Source organism: Patagioenas fasciata, chromosome 3 (genome assembly GCF_037038585.1).
Source record: "Patagioenas fasciata isolate bPatFas1 chromosome 3, bPatFas1.hap1, whole genome shotgun sequence".
NCBI classification, from domain to species: domain Eukaryota; kingdom Metazoa; phylum Chordata; class Aves; order Columbiformes; family Columbidae; genus Patagioenas; species Patagioenas fasciata.
Window position 1 is genome coordinate 55708473 of NC_092522.1, and position 19661 is coordinate 55728133.

At 42.6% G+C, this 19661-nt stretch overlaps 1 long non-coding RNA gene across 2 annotated transcripts; it reads left to right on the plus strand.

The window, feature by feature from the left end:
* The first annotated feature begins 1402 nt into the window (after positions 1–1402).
* LOC136100481 (uncharacterized) lies at positions 1403–10568 on the plus strand. 2 transcript variants are annotated; one of them, XR_011738342.1, is made up of 5 exons: positions 1403–1482; positions 3334–3479; positions 4129–4645; positions 5237–5327; positions 8742–10568. It is a non-coding gene; the product is annotated as an uncharacterized lncRNA (long non-coding RNA). The 2 variants fall into 2 exon arrangements; XR_011738341.1 differs by lacking the exon at positions 1403–1482 and having other exon boundaries at positions 2337–3479.
* The last annotated feature ends 9093 nt before the right edge of the window (positions 10569–19661 follow it).

The following is a 19661-nucleotide window of genomic DNA, read 5'->3' on the forward strand; positions in this document are numbered from 1 at the left end:
ACATAATTTGGGAAGAAAACTGTAAACATCATGCCTGCCTCACACCAGGTCGACAGCGCATGATCTCAGTGACAGCTGTGACAGCAGGATTAGAATCTACACTAACTGGCTACACCCAGTGCTTGACAACTGTAACTGGCTGTGAGGAAAGGATAAAACATCCTGGTACAAGAATCTCTGGCCAGTGCGCATTGCAGAGATACTGTTTGTATCTAATTTTCAAGTATGTGAAGCACCTACTGTCATAAGATCACCAAAATGTTCACATTTTGATCAGCTTATTGCTTTTACTTCATCTCTTCCCTCCTAATAGAAGAGGGAAAGAAGATGGTCAGGCACAAGCATGGAATCTCAGTTCTTTCTCAGTCTCCGTCAGCTAGATGTCTTGCCCCAAAGAGAGGGGCTGATTATCAGCTGCTGAAACGAGGACAATTTTCACCAGCTGTTTAAGTGCTGCAGGAGCAGCACCACCAGTGTGTGTTACAAGAAGTACAATTTACAAGTGTATGTCAGAAAGTCAAGCACCCTCTGGAGCTCCCTGAGCAGGAGGGAGTCATGGCCTGCCAATAATTTTACTATGATAATTCTGCTTTTAGGGAAAAAAAAAAAAAAAAGTGGAAATAGCACGACCAGTCTCTCAAATTCTCTGTCAAGGCCCCCTGCAGACTGACAAATTCCAATGGCATTACTCTATCCAGTCTGACAAACATGCGCTTTTTTGTTTTCTCATCAATAGATAGCAAAGGCTTGATACCCAGAACAAAGCCAGCACGACAAAGTGATGTCGCCTGCTGCTCTGCACCTTGTCTCAGGGCAGGTGTTCCCCACCGATCCACACAGACATGACAGGAGTCGCGGCATGTTATTCACAGTGGCTGGGAGCCAGGCAAGAGACCCTCTCAGCTACCTGAGGACGCGGTCTTCGCCATGATCTCAGGGAACCGCTCTGTGAAGGTCAACGGTTTCTTTGACAATTCCTCTGTCAGAAGGAAAACAGAGCTGGGTTATGTTTCCTGCAGCTTCTCAGGGCTTCTTTCTCCTCCTGCAGCTCCGAGGGGGACAATTCTCAGCTTCTCCCAGGTGTTTATTCCTGAGAACGGGATCCCGCCTGTACTCCGGAGCCCCACAGTGCCCAGGGACCCCCAGAGACCCCCTGACTTGGCTCCCGGCACTCCGGAGCTCCCGGGACGTCCACGGTCACGACCACCGCCCCCGCCCAGCGGAGACTCAGCAGCAGCCGCGGGCCAGGCGGGAACCCGGCCCGACCCCGCCCCACTCCGCACGGCCCCGGCGGCGTATTGGCTGGTTCGTGCACCAAGTGCCCGCCTGCCGCTCCCAGACTGGCCGGTGGTGCAGTCCGTTCCTTGTGGGTTGGCCAGTGGGCTGAGGGGGCGGGGAGAGGGCGGGTGGCGTTGCCGTGGTAACGGCCGGGCCGGCGCTGTGGGCGGATGAGAGAGCGGGTGTGGGGCGGCCTTGGTTGAGGTCTGTGGGGGTAGGTGGTGAAGGTGTCCGGGTGCGGGGAGTCTGCATGAAGGGAGCCTGCTTGCAGGTGGCTGTGAGGAAAGAAAGGGCTGTTGGTGGAGGGGCTGTGTGGGCTGCTGAGGTGCGTCTCCTTTGAGACCCCTCATGGAGGTTGGACATGAGGCAAAGTTTCTTCACCCAGAGGGTGGTGGAGCACTGGAACAGGCTCCCCAGGGGGGTGTCACGGCCGCAAGCCTGTCAGTGTTCAAGAAGACGGAATGCCATGCTATGCCATGCCTTAGCACAGCAGGGGCGTGGAGTGTAGGGCTGTGGGTGTGTGTTCCCTTTTGCTAGTTCTCATCAGGAGAAACATATGTAGGTGGTGGCACTTTACATCAGCACAGCATTATTACTGAAGGATATTTCTGAAAGTGTTAAAAGACTGGTCTTTGCACTAGATCACCTCCAGTTGGGAACATTTTCACTTGTGCTGGCTTTGCTATGGTGGCAGTAGCCTCTGGAATAAGGACAGAGCGGACAAATAGTAATTTAGCATTACAGCAGCAAGGTTCACCAGAGCACCTCCTAAGTGAGGGGCCCTGAATGCCCTAAAATGAAGGCAGCATAATGCAGAATGTTGCATCTGAGATCTCTGGGATCTTGGGACATGGGGTTAAATGCCATTTTTTCTGGCATTTTTTGGTTGGGTTAAACTTACCTGGATGAATTGATTCTTCCTGCTGGGGAGGAGCTTTTGTCTGAAGATCACAGAAAATATGTACACTGTTCTGGAGATGGTCTTCTAAAATACGTGATTACAGAAATGCCTTCCTTTTGCTAATGATTTTAGGAGAAGAATGCACTTTCCAGATTCCTTCATTTTTCTTGATTGCTGCTTCTCCTTCACCATCTACCCTTCTTTCTGGGTTGGAAGTGCTACAGGATCTTTCCTTCAGATCTGCATCTACCTCGTTTTTAAGTGTTTGCTGAAGTGGTTCATGCAACTCTTGGCAACAGGGAATGCCCTGACCATGTGACTTGGTGGATTTCTGACACTTGTCTCTTGCTATTTCATCATGCATTGCAAACCTTTTTGTATGAGAGAAGAATCACTGGTGGGAAGTATGGCCTGCGTTAATGAGTTGTGTTTTCCAGCTAATCCATGTTTAATGATTGATGTGCATATGTATTTCAGTTTCACTTGTCCTATCTTATATCTCTGTTGCTGTTTTCTGACACACTCCTACCTTTTGCTTTTTATGTGCATAGCAAGAAAGAGATCCAGCTGGTCTAGCAGTTAGCTGCTGCTGCTGAAAGAGGCAGAAACAGTGTTCTTCCCCTGCCCTGGCTGTACTGCACATTCCCACTACTTTCCTTTTGCATACTTTGGTCTTTGATTGTCAAGTAATGTGTAACAAACAAACAAATTAATTTCATCTTCCTTGGATCTAATTGTTGAGATTATCTCATTAGAAGGATTTTTCTCTGAAGAAATGAGGAATTGGAGATAATTTCTTACATGTTTTGGGCTCCCTAACGTAGAAAATACAGGTCCACTAACTGGTTTTATTCATCACAGAATGGCACAGGCTGGAAGGCTCCTCTGGAGAATATCTAGTCCACCCCCAGCTCAGAAAAGGATCAACCGGAGCAGTTGAGTTTTGAATGTCTCCAAGGCCAAAGACTCCACAGCTTCTCTGTGCAACTGACTCCTGTGTTTTACCGCCCTTGCAGTAAAAGAAGCTTTTCTCATGCATTAAAAATAAGTGTTTTCTCACAGTTAAGGCATTTTCTTGTGTTTAAGCTTATCTTAAACTTGCAGATCTGTCTGCTTGTAAATCTTACATGATTGTATGTTTTCTCTGTGCCTAGCATTTTCTTCTTAAACATCCTGAGATAAAATGAACTGCAAATGCCACAACACATACGAGGATGCCCAATGGATACATGGGTTTGCTGCCACGTGCATTTTACTGAGAGCTCTATTGAGAGAATAACAAAACCCTGCAAAGATCTAAGTAGGTGCTTCATTTTAGATATGGAAAGCAATTCTTCAAACTTTTTTTGTCCAAATAACGACCAGGGGAGTGCAATATTTTTTTATAAATATGTACAGTTAGTTTCCTCTAAGACATGAGCACTTGTGTCTGGCCTGAGCTTAGGTAAAGCCAGAGTCCTATTAGAACATTACTGATTAGAAGACCATTCCAGTATCATGATTAAACTTCATGATCTGGAGGTTAGACTACTGTAAATTGAACTGAATTTTCCTTTAAAATGGTCTGTGAGCTATAGCATTAACAAATGATGTGTCTCTTGAGTTGAGGGAAGGTAATGCAACTGATAGCACTCACCTTCATGCACTGCTATTGTCTAGCAATCCAATAACTACAGGTAAAATTTCTTATTCCTGTGTTTACATGGTTGTGAGTAGTCTCCTTCCTGAACAATTTTCACTTACTGGCTAATTATTCCTTGTCCTAGATCCAGTGGCTGCCTCTAAATGAGGAATTGGAGTCAACATAGTTCAGAAATCCCATTTATGTAATGCTTTCTGAATCCTTTTTTTCTTATATCCAGACCAGAAATAATTGATTTATTTAATTACTATGAGTTCTATCTTTTATAATAATATTTTGATTTTTAATTTTTTTTTTTTTTTTTCAGGATGCTTTGCTGTTAGCTGATTTCTTGGCTAAATGTAGTTTTGTATTTTATCTAGCTAGATTAGTAGCCATAGTTTCCACAGTCTGTATTTTGATAGCACTATGACAGGGCAGGTTATATCTGTGCCGGTTAACAAATTCTATAGTGTTCTGTGACTGAAGACAGACTGAGACATGCCCAACCTGTTGTACCGCATTCATTTGGGTGACCTGCCTCAAAAGTTATTTGACATATCAGTGAAGAAGAATACTTAAAGGAACTGTATCCAGTTTTAGTGATGTCTCTGTCTGCCCAGCCCCTCAGAACAAAATATTTTTCTACAAAAAAGAATTATCAAGTAGGATAAGAATTGTATTGTGTGAATGCATGAGTCAAATCTCTTTAAGAGGAGAAAACAGTTAATACCTCCCAATAGACAGTAAAGAGAGACATTGTGGATGAGTTAAGGTTTCTGCTCTTTCCAAAATTGTTAGGGAGGTCAGCCATCAAAACAAGAAAAATTACCTGTATGTCAAAGGTAAGGTGACTATATCTAGATGATGTATTAACAGACTTGAGACTGTTATGAAATATAAGAATGGGGTGGGATTGGGCATCTCAGTTGTCATTGGAATGCTCTAGCAGTTGTTAGAGTTAGAAATTCTTTTTCTATGCCTGTTTCTGTTACTGTTCTTGGTAAATTTTCTCAAGGGAGGGGTTTCAGTAGAATTTTAGAGTCCTCCTGTTTTAGGTTGGGCTCTGCAGAGAATGTGTCAGGAAATCTTAAGGTGCATGTTGATACTTATACCCTTTGAGAGGAGCCCTTATGGGTCTTTTTGAACCAGAGTTAGTGACAACGCCTCACATTCCCCTAGAAGTCTTTGGCAGACTTGTTTCCATAGCCAGGAATGGGCCTAGATTCTTGTGTTAGATATGTCAGAATATTTTTATTAATTTAACAGAAGTTATTATACCGAGGTAATCTTAACTGTCAAAGTAGGATGTGTACACTTTGCATTGTACATGGTTTCCTTTTATGTACTGTTTGTCATTAACAGTATTGGCATGACTGCTTTCCAGTTAGTAAATATATTCTGGTGTAATTAAAGCAGTTCAACTACCTTTGCAGGCAAAACCTCAGAGATGGTATCTCTGGAGGGAGCTGTTGGAACTGACCGAGAAGTTGCCAGTTGCTACTTACCTGCTAACCAGTATGTCAGGTACCATCTTTCTGAATTACTGTCCCTGACCAACTCTGTATTAACATTTACAGTGACCTGCTGCGGTCCATAGGTCATTACTTTGGCAACCGTAAAAATCGAGTTAGAAAAAATGACTGTATTTTTAGTCTTCTTTTTTAGCTCATTATATACATTCAATGAAAGAAAAATGGAGTCAGAGAAAGCAATTTAAAGGCTTGTATTTCATCTGTGTGAAAACACATATAAAACAATATAATTTAGTTAATTCTTAACAAGGTAGTGTCTTCCCTTAGCAAGGTATCCATATGGGATGCACTTCTGAATATATACCCAATTAGTTCTACTGCTGCAGCCAATGTTTATGCACATAAATTCATGGATCTCGATCCTGTTGATGCCACTGTGTAAGGAGATTGTTTATCACTGAAGTTTTGGACAGGCATGGAAGCCTGCTTGTATAATTAAAGTTGTAGCATCTGCACAAGAGTTATACACTTGAAATTACTGTGCCCCAGAGTCACCTCCCTCTATTGATCTTCAAACCAGTACAAAATGTAATTGAAAATAAAGCAGTTCAGGAAAAATTCCATTTAAGCCTGTAAAGAGTACAGCATGCTGCAGGGTTTCTAGTGCAATGGCCGGACTATGATATTTTTCCTGTCTCACAAGAACATTGTAAGACGCTTCTTAATATTATGTGATGGGAAGGGACATAAATCTACGTGGATAAAATGAAATTATGCATAAGCAGTTAGCCTCCACAGAAGAAAAGATATAGGCCGTAAACGTTTTGAAAAGCCCTTCTCCTGTGCCACCAAATCCTTTAAATTATGGAGTATTCTTTAGGGAATATTAGATCTACAAAAACTAGCCTGGGCATAACTTTATTTAAGTGATAAATGAAATACAACTGTTAACTCTTGACTGGCTGGAAAATAAAGGCCCAGTTTGCATTAACAATGTTGAATTGGATGATTTATTTTTGAAAAACACTTGGATCCTTTTTTCTGCATTTTACAAAAAATGCGTAATGTTTCATGTGAGTGCTGCATTCTATATTTGAGTCTTTATTTGAAAAAAAGATTCAAGGATAACAAATTCTAGTACAAATATTTGGGGAATACCTTGTTTATTTCCAGGATAAATATTATGAAATGGATTTGAAAGAGAGCCATCCCAAGATTAACTTTACCAGTAACAGAAAAACTTTTTTAAAAGGAGTGCTTCTCATCAAGCGTAACTATACTGCCTAAACAGATGCCATTTAGGAATATGACTGACCTTATATCTAGCTGTAAGAGAAACTTGTATTTCTCAGTTATTCAGATAGATTGTAGATTCAATTTGATGACTTTTTAATGATAAACTGCTTCAGGAGTGAAACATTATTTCACATTGGTTTCTTCTCATGTGTTTTGCCAAGTGGCAGTATCATTTTATGAGTCGCTATTGCAAACTAAAATGAGCCCAGAAACGTGACTGACCTGTGCCCAGCCTCCCAGTCAGGACTGGCTGTGACAGCACTGCGTTGCTCCAGGGCTTGGATTTTTTTGAGTGACAGCTGTGCAGGGGCAGTGAAACAGCACTGTTGCCAGAGCCTGGTGTAGAGGAACCAGGGCCCCTTCCTGGGGTGGCCCCACTGGACTGTGGGTTCTGGGGGTGCCTACACAAGCCACTGGGCCTGGACTGGGTCCTTCAAAGTGGCATCACAGCACTTTCCATCGCCTCTTCTGTTCTGTGCTGTGTGCACGTAGAACCTGCGGCAGGGAGTTCATTTCTGTGAGCACAATGGGGACAGGGGGAAGAATAACAGCAGTTGGAGGAAAACAGGTTGGTTGTGGCAGGGCGGTGCTGTGCTGTGCATGGGCAGAAGCTCTGAAATACCAACTGCTGTTTGAAAGCCTGGTGAGAGTCTCCTGCTGCAGCGCAGCCCGATGTGCCTGGGAAGCAGTGGGTGGGGGCCAGCGGTGCTCAGCCCCCAGCAAGAGCAGGGCCCACTGCTGCCCTCCCAGGGTGAATGAAAATCAGGGTCGGCTGGCCAAGGGCAGGAAGGGTCAAGCTCTGAATGGGGAAACAAATCTGTGTCCTGCACCACTTCTGAGAGGGAATCCTTCCTTGCTGCTTTCTTTGCCTTTCAAAGGTTTGATTTGTCCTTTCTGGTACTTTTTACTAAACCCCAAATTTAGCCGATTGATAGAGAGACAACTTCTGAAAGGAATCAAGTGGCTTATAGTTAGCAATGCTACTGTCTTCACAGGTACAACCACTTTCTATTAATATATAAAAAGGAGACCAGAGCTGAGCAGGGGCAGGCAGGCTGGGTGGTGTGGCTGGCTGCATGCTTTAGGAGTTTCACTTCTGGATTGTTCGATTACTAAATTGTCTGCTGTTTCTCTGCTAGGTGGCAAAAGTGTGTTTCTAGCAGGAGTTTGCATCAGGAAACAAATGCCATGGTTTAGCTGCGGTGTCTGGGGAGAGCTTTCCAGGCAGGCTAGTGGACTAGGTAGGACTAAAGCCATAATGTGCTTTATATTGGCTTCTCGCTTTTTTTTTTTTTTTTTTCTCTCATCCAAGTCAGGGAGAATTCACCTGTTTAAATGATGTTTTCATTGGCATGTCTTGCATTTCTTTTTTCATGTTCCTCTGCCTGTTGTTTTTTTGTTTGTTCCAAAGGCCACCTGACTGCTGGCTGGTAGATGTCCTCAGCTGCAGGAGTTCAAAGGAGCTTCTGACAGTCCAGCAGTTTCATGGTCAATCTGGTCAGCCCTAGAAAGCTGGGGGTAAGGGCAAGCAGGTGGGGTCTAGTCACGAGCAGGGATCACTGTCAAGCCTCTAGCCTTGTTGACTAGTTTATGGTTTCTAGTTACTTCACAGGAGAAAGTGGCAGAGTGTGGGAAGGTGATGCTGGCAATGTCACCTGTGATTTAGGGTTGCATGGCCACACGTCAGGGGTCTGAAGGCTACCTATGTGTGAAGTCTGTTGGCACGAAGTCTGGGAATTGTGCAGAGCTTTAGGCACGTCCCACATTAGGCAGAGCTAGAGAGCAGCCCTGGGGCTATAGCAAACCAGTCAGACTCAACTAAAAGTGGAACTGTTTCTGAGAGGTTGTCTATTTTCTCTTGTGACTCATGGATGTTGTCTCGTGTTCACCCAGGCTCTGAGCCCTATCAGTTTGCCCTTAAATATAGCTGTCCCAGGTTTTCAGATCTGCTGTTTTCCCACAGGAATATCTGTTCCTGGCATGCAGCCCTCCTCCTCCTTTATTTTACTGAAAAATCATCTCACTCACTGAGTGTTGGTGGCTTCTGGTAGATGACCGGCAGCTTAAAGTTTGCTGAATACCAGAGCCCTCTGCCTTTGGATCAAGGGCATTGTGATGCAATTGATCCTGCCATTTCTGATGCCTTGTGCCTCCAATTTCTTCATCACAGCCCTTGCCCTGATCCTGAAACGCCGTGCCAAGGAGAAGGGATTTGCCCTCCTAGCAGTTGGAGACAGGTGGAGCTGGAAATCACAGAAGCAAATGCCTGCAGAAAGGGCGGTGTTGCAGCATGTGCCACCCACGTGTATCCAGTTCTCATACGCCTGATTGTCAAGGACAATGCCTAAGCACATGTGCCGAAGCTGTGGAGATCAAATGCTGTTTTTGCATATACTCTCCAACTCTCCAACTCTCTTACTGTATTTGCAGGGAAATTTTTCTCAAGAAAATCTAAAAGGTTAGACTAAATAATATCCAGAAATGGCATTTTAAACACAGATGCACAGCACTTTTTCTAACTTCGTAATTACTAACTGCTATAGGTATGATAAAACAAAACTTCCTTGCGTGTTTTTATTTTAACAGGAATTTAAATTGCTATTTTTGAAAAAACTTGATTCCATATGTTTCGGCTGTCAAACCAAGCCTCACATTTGCATAATTTTTTGAATCATTCAGAGCTGCAATACTTTTATACATTTGTTATTGCAAGTGTACCGTGGTTAATGACTAATGCATAATTTAGCTTTGTCTCTTAAGTTCTGTTGTCACTTTGGGTCAGTGAGATCAAAGGTCTGGTATTTTAAGGGATTTGGCACTTCTAGATAAAACCATTTTGAATTCCATGCATGTCCAATCTCTAAAGATAAGTAGGGAGGAGTATGGTAAAACCCTACTATCTCTGTGGAGAGGACAGTCAGAATGTAATTGTATAATTACCTTTCATGGCAGTTGTTGGCAGTCATCAGCGTACCTTTATTTTTGTTTTCTACTTGGGGTAAAACCTTTTGCACTTTTTGTACTGATTATGTGAACATTTGATACGTGCTGCTGTGAAGATTTAGTCATTGAAACAATTGCTTCTTGAGCACTTCAGTTCTTCAGGCAGAGTCCTATCAATGTTTATAGCTTTTGTGGCTTTAAACTGAAATTATTTTAACATACAGTAACACTACTTGATAGTTTCCTTGGGGAATCCCACCCACTGTGTTAGTGGCAAACAGCTCTATGAAGAATGCTGTTCTCGTGGCTCAAACACGTGTAACACTGTCCCACCCAAACTAACCTCAGTCTAAGAGTGACTTCTAATCTGTGAACAAGATAAGCAGTGGAACTATATGTTACCATGTCTCTGATTTAAACTTATTTCTTTCAACCAAGTTACTATTTAACTTTATTTTACTCTTCACAAAAATACAATAATTGTTAAAAAGGCAGGTGTTCGGTCTTGTACAAAAGAAACACATTGCTAATTTGCTGTGAATGGCTGGTATAGAATCCTGTTAGTGCAATCACATAAAATATGAAGTGTGAAAGGATTCATTTGCCTAAGTGAAAGAGAAAATTGGCTTACATTAGGTGAAACATTAATGGCAATTTCACTGAAATGAAATCTTGTTAGTACTGCAGTTCTTTCTAGCTGCACTATAATTTTAAACTGGAAACCATCCTAGCAATTCATCCTAGCATGATAGCAGGACTCTTTTTAAAAAGTGTAGATTTAATCGTGCATATGCATGAATCGCAAAATTCCAGAAGTGTCCTAAGTTATCCCATCATGATAATGCAGGATTTTTTTTTTATTTGATGAGAATATTTGGATAAGTTCTTCTGTAATGCTTTCCCCCCTTATTTCCATACTGCTGCTGCTAGCGTTTTATACCAGATGCCGTCCTGTCATGAAAACAACTGCTTCCTGATTTTTTGTGCCTGAAAACTTGCCTACCTTTCCTAAGTGTATCAGTTGGTCCAATAAAATTTATTTCATGCTTCTTCAGATCTTGTTCCGTTTCTATCATTAGACCATCCCACTGACATTATTATTTCAAATACCTTTATATGCTCTGTGCTGTAAATATTCCATTATTGATTTTGCTTAAATCTGGTGCTCTCCTTTTGTGAACCAGTTGTGGTTAATGGAGTTGCATGACATGGATTCAGTGTGATCTTATTCATTTGATATCTCCACCTCTTGGGGAGTCTGACTACATTAATTCCTTTGGAAATATGTAGAAGTGGGGTCAGATAATACTACTGTGAGTAGGCAGCCCCATTGCCTAAAGAAACATAGGGAAAGAGAGAGAAGGCCTGTTCCAGTTCAAAGAAACAACAGGTATCTGCTGTCTCTGTAGAATTAGAGATAAACCAGTGCAATATAGGTAAGAAAACTAAGAGCTTGTTATCAGTCTCTCCCCTTGCATACAGCTTCCACTAGATGGATCAGGGCAGTGGCCCTTCCCCTGTTTGAAAGAGAACTTTGCTGTCCTGGGGTAGTCTGGGTGTTTGATAGCTCTAGGTTGGTATCTGAATCTCTGAGTGGGATTCTGCTGCCTAAAGGTAGCCATGTGGTGCCACCTGAGCTGCCTTGAGTGCCTATAGGTGTCTCATCAGCCCCATATGTCACCTCTTCCCGTGCAGCTAAATAGGACTGGATACCAATGTGTACAGTACTAAATCCTTTTCCTGTGTCTGAAAACAATATGCAAAGATGAGCAGTTTGCAGTCACCACCACTGGTTTTGTTGCCTGGATCCATTTAGCCATCTGCTTTGGGCTCTTATTCTCATCATACTTCTTCTGTAGTGCAGTTTTATGCTTGAGTAGATGCACTGGTAGCTAAAAGGGGCAATGCTTTTACTTTGCCCTTGTCATCACTCTCCCACTGCTCCCCTTAGTGCTGAAGCAGTCTGCTTTGGGGTCAGCTGAACAGCAGTGCTGGAGAAACAGACCCAGGAAGAACACACAAGTGAGAAGGGAAAGTTTCTCTCCAGCTGGCAGTGACCCTCTGGCTCAGCCCTATCAGAACTGCTTGGTCAGGTACCGCTTTGGCTCTGCAAGTTGTCTTGTCTTTAGCTCTACAAATCCAAAGTAGTTGTGCTCTTCTGGAACAAAGTGAATCACAAAGACTGTAAAAGACAAATATTGCCTGAAGATAAAGCATACACAGTCCAAGGAGTCGGGGCTGTGAAGTTAATTTCCAGGGAAGATTAAATGAATCAGAAAGCAGACCCTTTTGGGGATGCATTGCAACATACATTCCTTGACAGAATTCTTCCCCCAGAGCCCTCTGGCAATCTGCATACCTCACCAGACTAAACCTAAGAGCCATCCTATAAATAAAGAAGGGACAGGCTCTGGAGGCAACCTGGACCTCCGTGAAAAGCCTCTTTGTGCCAGTCTGTGAGGGCTGGAAACTTCTTAGCAGAGCTATGGGTGCTGAGAGGAATAACTCCTTTAGCTGGTTTGTCTCTCTGATGGGGGAGCGAGGGTCTGGCTCTGCTGCTGGCTCTGAGACCTGGTACCCAGCAGCTGAGGGAGACTGGCAGAGTTACGGGGGCATCTGGCAAATGTAAATTCTTACATAGTGTTTGAGGCTCGCTCTCCCTAACTGCTTTCAGCCTCTCCTGGTGCAGCAAGGTGGACGGTTTCCAGCTGAAACAGTTGATGGAAAACTTCTGCTAAGGAAGAAGAAGCAGAGACTTAACTCTGGTAAAGACTCTAGCGATGGGCTGAGGTCAAACCTAGTAAGGCCAGGGCATGGTCTGGTGCCATCCCACTCTGCCTCTGGGATGGATGCAGAGATGCTTCTGTTGCTGTGAGGCTCAGGTTGGTGAATCAGGGATCCTGGTTGTTACTTTCTCACTGCACCCTTCTCACTGCAACCAAGCTGAGCATGGCTAGTGTCTAGAGAGGAGGCTCTGTAAGAAGAATGCAGAGAGAGCTGAATCACTTCACCACCCATGAAAATACTCTACAAATAGAGTTGTGTTGTTTAGTTATAAATTTTGTGATTGAATGGTGTAATCTTGAATGTATATATGTGAGAACACCCCAAAATTAGTATTACATTAATTATTAGTGACAGCTTTGGCTGAATTTGAAAACATATCTGAAAGGTGAAAAGCAATCCTCAGATTAACAGGGTTTCTGGATCATTCCTAGGATATGCGGGTTTCCTCAGACATTGTTGTAAAGGTTTTCCTTTCCTTCATTTTTCGTATTCAAATTTAGTAACGTTTCTTTCCCGTTGCTAGTGTTACCCTGCCTCTGTTTATTTGTTGCTGTTCCTAAAAACAAATCCAGGCTCAGGCTTTCGTGGGAAAAAGACGTAGCGAAATGGAGAAAGGGCCTTTGGAAGATTTGTGGCAGTTGATAATGTTACAAATGAGGCCAACAGCTATTTTAAAAAGAGCTATCTAAGTGGTTTATTTCTGACAGAAATGGAGGAGTCTGAGGAAGCCCTTACCCGTTGTGTTCTAAGGCTTGGGATGTTCTGCCTGTTGTGTTTCTCCCTCTGCCACATACTTTGTCTTCTGCTGGTGTCAGCAGAGGGTTTCATAACACGCTGATGCTTTCACCCTCTTACTCTGAGATCTGGGTGCAGCTTTGCACTTTGCATCTTTATAAATAAGTCATCAGTTTTCACAAATGAATCATCTATTGTTCGAAGTAGGCAGATTATTTTAATGGCATCTGAGTTAAGATTTGTGATCTTTAAATGTCTGGTTTTTATTTTTGACCTGCTGTAGTTATGATTTGTGTCCTATGTGGTATAAAGAAGAAATAGGACAAAAAACCTCCCTGATCCGCAGTTGTAAGAGAGATACACGCGTTCTCATTCTTATTGTTCATGACTCTTGGTGTAACTGTAGGATGGAGGCATCACATTCTTTGGCAGCTGAGGTCTGGCCACTGCTGAAACACAGGACTGAAACAACCCCCCAAAGCCCTTAAGAAATAACAAATGGAGATAAGCAGCAGAGCACAGGGAAACAGTGAAATGTTAGGATGTGAAAAGCTGCTTGTATGCCTAGAGCTCACCTGTTTCTCCAGCTGAACCAGGTGGTCATCTCAGAGCTGCTCCTGCTCCCTGCAGACCTTGTTACAAACACTCCTGGAGGCAGTCTCACCTGCAGCACATCTACCTCAGCATTTGTCAGCATGGTGGACTGTGGACATCTCACATATACATCTCAGAGCCTGCTGTGATACCTATGATATTTTAAGAGTTTTCTCTGTTTTATTAAGAACATATGATTGGGGTTTCGGTGATCCTTTTTGGCAAATAAGGCCTCTTTGGGCTCAGCACTGCACTGGGAGATGGCCAAGGTTTTGCTTTGCTCCCTGTTCCTGATGAAAGAAATGCTACTGAACAGTATTGTGTGGGCTTCAGTACCACACATATGACAGGGAGGACACACTTCAAAATACAAAAGAAAGAATTTAAAGATTGTTTAAGAAAAAGTTAATGAACGTGATAGACTAAACAGGTCTGAAAACATCTCTCCTGGCCACTACCACCAGTGTGGCTGAGGAGGTTAGAGAGAGACAGGACTGACTGCATCGGGAGGGCAGAAACACAAGGAGGTACAGGACATAGGGTTGCCTGGGATTGTGGGTCCATGGCTCAAATGGAATGTCTGTGTGCTCATTGCATCCCACCCAGAGAGTCCAAGGAACATCTTGGGGCGTTTAATACCTACAAATGCTTCAAACAAACACAGCAACAAAGGGCAGGGGTTGGAGGTTGAGCCTGCAGGGCTCTTGGCTGGGAACTGCGCTCTAGCATTTCCTAACTTCTGCAAAACTTCCTCGTGAGCATTTGCAGCGTGTCGTCTAGTCACTGAAACCAGTTTTCTACTGCATTCCCCTCCTTCACATCCCGTGTCAGGACTGTTTGTGGTCTCATGCTGACAAAAAGTTGCCAGCTGGTGATTGCTATTTCAGGGCAAGGGTAGATTATTCTATATTTCATAACTAGTGTTCCATGGGATTTGCTAAAATAGAGTTTCATTCCCAGCTAGCTTTCCCAATCATACCATTTGGTTTGTAGTTGCTTTTTTTTTTTTTCTTGTTCATGGCATCATATTTCAGACTAGATTTAAACTCTGAATTTGCCAGAGCTTGGATACATTTGTGTTTTAAATATATATTGGTCCTTTTGACAGTAGTTACAGCATTTGTCAGATCTTATTCACAGAGTTTTGAAATATACCTTCTGTCCTGGGCTAGACACAAGCTGTGTGGCTGAGGGACTATGTTGCTCTGTGTTTACATGCTGTCAAGCTCAATGGCACCCGATCCTGCCAGAGTGAGCCCTTGGGTACTTCTGTGCTGTAAATAAAGTGTCATCCTGTACCTGGTAAATGTTTCTAAGATGAGACCATAAGTGCTTGAAGCATAAATGCTCGGATATTATGTTACAATTATGTTATAATGGCATAGTATAGTGGATACTCTTAAGAAGATTCTTGCTCTCACATGGTTGGATATTTCTCTGAACATGCTAGTGAGGCTTTATTTTCTGAAATGCAAAGTTGACATATGAGTACTTTCCAGCAAGGACAAACTCCAGAATTGCTCCCTTTTCAAACACTTGGCCTCTGCGAGTCACTTCCAGTTAGAAACATCAGTGATGTATTAAGGGTTTTTGCTGCTCTCTCATTTTCTTCTGACAGTAACTCCAAAAAAGGCTTTTTCAGAGTAGGAAAATTGTTTCAATCATCTTTTCATTCAGTTTTGTGGTCTCTTTCTTCATTTCAGTGATTAAGGATTTGGCAGGGCTGGACTTCTTTTTTGGTTTGGAAGATAGCTTTGGTTTGGAATATCCCAAAATAAATGATGTCCAAACATTTCCTCTTTGTCTGCTGTGATTTCAAAGCAATTTTCATGGCTTGGTTCAGGACTGCCTAATAGAAGAAAATGGAGCAATAATTACTGCCTGCAGACCTTCTAGCGCAGCAGTTATTTAACTAGCTACAAAATAATTTGAAGAACAGGCAAACATCTCTCAGAAAATTTCTCATCCCCTGAAGAACTGTGTACTTTGAGCCAAGTGTTTTTCCTTGAACTGGGTACAGAATTCCAGCGGCCGTGAGGCACAGCTACGGCCCCAGCGTGCCGTGTGTGGGATGAGCAAGGGCAGTGTCCACAGTCGCGCCTGCCTGTGAAGCTCGTCTCGCCCCTGCCAATGCTGCCCAGTGTGCTGGGTGTCGTGGCTCCCCATTGCTTCTGAAAATCTTATCCCTGTGCTCCTTTCAGACACTCCCAGTGACTAAAAAAGAAAAGAAAAATTAGAGTATTCATCCCTCTCGGAAACTCACAGCACTCGCTAGGTTCAGCCTTCAGTCTTGGCCCCAGCTGTGCAAAGCAGACAGGGGGCTGTGCCCTAACAGGGCAGCCGAGGTTTCCTGCTCACACAGGGGATGACAGCATGGGGAGCGGCATGGCTGGGCAAGCAGCTGGTCTCTGCCCCATGCCTCGCTGGGGGCACCGCTGCTGTTGTCTGCTCAGGAGGAGCTCAGGATGGGGACAAGAAGCTTCAGTCAAGATGCTTTAAACCATGACTTGGAACAGCTTTGAGTGTACATGGTAATAACTGACCTCATTCAGGCTGAATGTTCCTAAAATGAGAAACGGTGTGGCGTGAGATGACCTAGGCAGCGCAGAGATCTACACATGCATTTTGTCAGATGCTACAGCTTGTAGAGCATCTCCTTCTGTTTTACAGGCATAGCCACAGAAAACCAGACACTGCAAAGCAAAGTTGCGACTAAAATCTTTGATGGGTATAAAACTTGACTTACATAATTCATTCCCTTTACTAAAAAGGTCTATTCATTTGCTCAGAATTAAAAATTTATACACACATTTGTAATGTGCAGATCTAATGTTATCACAGTGACTTTATTTATTTTAGTTAAAAGCCAAAATCCTTGTCATTTCAAGGAAATAAAAGCCCACTTGGTGGTACTAATTTAAAGTTATTTAGGCTTTCAGCACATTAACCAAACTCTACATGTTTTGGAAATAGGAGGCTAACAGTAGTCTTGCAAGCCCATATGGAGTTAGTTAAGAGTGGAACTTCCTAGAGGGTCTGAGGGCGCTCTCGTAGGGGCAGGTGTGGCAACACCTGGTGAAGCCTTCTCATGGCCATGGGCTGCCTACCTGTGGTGGGGAAGCCAAGTGTGTGAGGGTTTGCTGAGAGTGCTGAGAGCACTGCTGGGCAGCTTCTGGGCCACAGCTTCTTGCAGCTGGAGGGACCAGTGCCAAAGCATTTCAAGCCTGGTTCCTGTTTCTGTCTTGGTAACCACCTGTGTCCTCATGTGGTTCAGGCAGCAAAAGCCACAGGCTGCCAGGTCTAACCTACATTGGGGTTTAATCTGATGGAAAGTGTTCAGTAGGTGGGAAAATGAGGTATGCTGTCCATAGCACAGGCTTTTGCTGGTGCTTTTGGTGTCCCAGGGGGTGCCATTATCCCAGTAAAGACATTAATGAATGATGTTTTCCAGCAGAGAGGGATTTCATTAACACTTGTGCAATCTTGTATGTAAAACCTTAAATTCTGCTTCTAATTAGGGAACTTCTTAAGAGGTCAAGTGCAAAGCATCCATGTTGATCGTTTATCAGGAAACAGCAAAGAAATGGTGACATGTACTAATTGTTTCATCTAACCTGAGGCAAACAAATGTAAAAAAAATAATGATTGTTTATGAAAAAAAGTATTTGTTTAATTTCTTTTTTGTGTTTAAGTTGCTTTGTACTCATTCTGTATCGGGAGGAGTCACATGTAGTAAGGAATTACTTCTTAAGTTTAGTAGGAATAAACTCCATCTTTTCCCACTGCCTACCCCTAAAATAAAGACTACACAGAAACACCCATTCCATACTTTCTGCCAATAACTATTTTTGTAGATTGTTAAGTGCTTTCATTTTTAAAGTGTTTCCAAATTTTCATATTATTTCACTCAATAAATAATGCCCCTATGATGGAAGATTTTTTTTCCTTTCTGCAAGTTTCTAAAATTAAGCAAGTTACTCAAGTTTCTATGTTGTGTTAACACAGGAATCTTGTTTCATCTTCTAACCAATAAACTTGCTGAGAAAGTGTACTTATTTTATAATTGTACAAGCATTAAGTATTTATGTTTCTAGCCACTAAACAAGCCTATGCCACTGTATAGCATAGGGTAGTCAAATGAGAATGGAACGGCACTGAAGAAAATAGCCAGGAGTGAAAGAAAGAAATAGACAGGCTAAATAAATAAACAGGTGAAATAAATGAACAGAAGACAACTTGTGTTATGGTGACTTTGACTAACAGCTTACACCTGCCCTTGCAGGGGATTGCCTCATGTTGTTGGCCAAAGGTTCCTGTCTTGCACAGGCATTTTTGTTGTTAATGGTGTTCTTTTTTTCCAATGCTCTACTGCAGTTAAGAGAGTTATGTTGGGAGGGTAAATTGATTACTATAATTGTTCATTAATGCACTCTTATTTAATGTACTTCTACAGGTTATATTCTTCAGAATGATGATAAATTATGGTTTCTTCAATTAATGTCACTGTAGCCAAAGGGATGTCAGCATTTCTATTAATGCAGTGCAATTTTCTGGGGTTTTATAATGAGCTATGAAAAATTGCTGACTTAAGATACAAGATTCCAGTGTATTTTATGCACACAATAGTCCTTTGAATCTGTTCTAATCAATAGCTAAATCGAATCGAATGAGATAAAAATACAGTGGAGAGAATCTACTGAAGATCCAGGCCCCAGCTTGTAGAAATGGAAGTATGCTACAGGGAATAGACTGATTTCTCTTTAGGTTAAGTAGAAAGAGAAGGATGGGGAACAGTGATGCAGAGGCAGGCAGGTGGACCTGCAGCAGTGCATGAGATGCACATTTTGCTCAGAGGGCATCTGGCACTCCAGCCTCCTGTATTCATTGCGATTGCCTCCTGCCCTCTGCCCCAGTCCATCCCTCTCACTTTCTGTAGCTGCTGCTCCCTGACCTGTGGTGAACTCTATGTGGCAAAACAGTCCTGAATTTCTTAAGAGACGCTACAGTGCCTGCCACAACAGGGCTATAAACCCTTGAGGAGCTATGAAAGAGCTTACATATAAAGACTTCTGAGCTTGGAATAAAAATACACAATCTAATGTTAAAATCAGATCCCAAACTAAGGAATTGAGGGTAGTAAATACTGTCCCACCTCTAAAAATGATGCTAAGGTTGATTTTGAATAATTTAGTATCAGATTATCAGTTTAACAAAAAAGATAACTCTAAAGCACTTAGATTACAGCAAAAGAAAGGAAAAGGAACAAGCTAAATATGTCTGTCCAATGTACTCAAGCCTTTCAAAGGTACTGCCAGAAGAGTTGTAGATAAAGCCGATCCAAGCTTTTAGAAAAACTTGGTCATTTTCCTCTCAAGAGGAACATACAGAGAGAATGTTTATTTAATATGTCTTTTTATATATCTTTCTCCTCAGAGAAGAGATAATGAAAATAGTAAAGGACTTGTACTAACTGGCTAGTGCAGTACGTCAGCACTGAAGCACCAAGGAGCTCTTATTTGAATTCACATGTAATTTCTGCTGGAAAAAAATGTCTGCTGAGTAACAGCCTGCTCTGTCTCTTAACTGAGAGTGACAACACAATGGGCTAGGCAGAAAGGGACAATAAAGGTGCTCTGCTTACACAGCAATCCATTTGGTATCTCATGTCTTTCTGAATATGGAACGGTTTTCTGAAATCATGACAAAACATTGATGAGTGGGCCCATACATTACTATAGCAGTCAATCTCAAGGTAATGAGATATATGAAATTCCTAGTTATGTCATAATCCTATCTATTATGAGTGTGTTCTAAAAATAGAATTGCTAGGAACAAAGTAAAGACAAGGAGACAAGGTAAGATGAGCTCAGAATCTCACAATGGAATTGTTCTCGTGCACTAAGGAATAAAGTATTTATTTACTTCAGTCAAAGTTCAAGGGCTCCACGTCTTCTCAGCCCATTTCTTCACAGTTTCTTTTTCTGTATTCCCCTTTCCTTTCTTAACGTTGTCTAGGGGCTTACTGGACTTT